Source organism: Impatiens glandulifera, chromosome 5 (assembly GCF_907164915.1).
Source record: "Impatiens glandulifera chromosome 5, dImpGla2.1, whole genome shotgun sequence".
In the NCBI taxonomy this organism is placed as follows: Eukaryota; Viridiplantae; Streptophyta; class Magnoliopsida; order Ericales; family Balsaminaceae; genus Impatiens; species Impatiens glandulifera.
Genome location: NC_061866.1, coordinates 44778137 through 44778929, shown reverse-complemented (window position 1 = coordinate 44778929; position 793 = coordinate 44778137). Strand labels below are relative to the sequence as shown.

The following is a 793-nucleotide window of genomic DNA, read 5'->3' as shown; positions in this document are numbered from 1 at the left end:
TTCATTTTATTTTCATTGGAATACTAAATTTGGGACATCAGATTTAAAGTGGAGGATCCCACTTTAACACAAATTGCAGATAAAATCAACAGTAACTATCTTATACCTTTAATTTGTTACTTTTTTAGATTTATAATATTATCAATCAACTAACTTATTTCATTAATTAAAATAAATACAAAATAAATTTTCATAAAAAACCAGACAAAAGCCTAAATAACTTGTTTTATTTATCAACAAACCTAAATAACTTGTTTTATTTATCAACAAATATTTCGTTTTTGTACAAAACCCAAACAAAAAAACATAAAAATAAGCAAAGATCAAACAAGCTCCAAGACCTAGCTAGGTGGTTGATATGATGGACAATATTAATTAGGGTAAGAAATGATGGTGAGGTTTATAGTCAAAGATAACAAGTTTGTCAAAGATGGAGGCATAAGATTTCCCAAGCGCAATGTGATTTGAATCGCTCACGAACTCGTTCAGCCCTTGAACACTTCCAAAACTCGACTCAAACACATGGCTGAAACCTTGATCCATATTAGAAACGCTCAACTCAGTTCCCCTATATAATTAATTACATATATTAATTAAATTGAATTGAATTGAATTGGAGTTTATATATATATATATAATTACCATTGGAAAGCCTTCATGGGTTCGATAAGATTGACAAGATCCGAATAATTCTTGATAAATTCATTAATCTTCTCCTCAGAAACATCATCTTTGAACTTCGCCAGGACTATATGCTTCACTCCTCCTCCTCCCCCTCCCCCTTCCATCTCTA

General features: G+C 30.8%; 1 long non-coding RNA gene across 1 annotated transcript; it reads right to left on the bottom strand.

Moving 5' to 3' along the window:
• Positions 1 to 331: 331 nt before the first annotated feature.
• Positions 332 to 793, bottom strand: LOC124937489. The gene is made up of 2 exons (XR_007099369.1): positions 643 to 793; positions 332 to 568 (listed from the first exon to the last, which is right to left on the bottom strand). It is a non-coding gene; the product is annotated as an uncharacterized LOC124937489 (long non-coding RNA).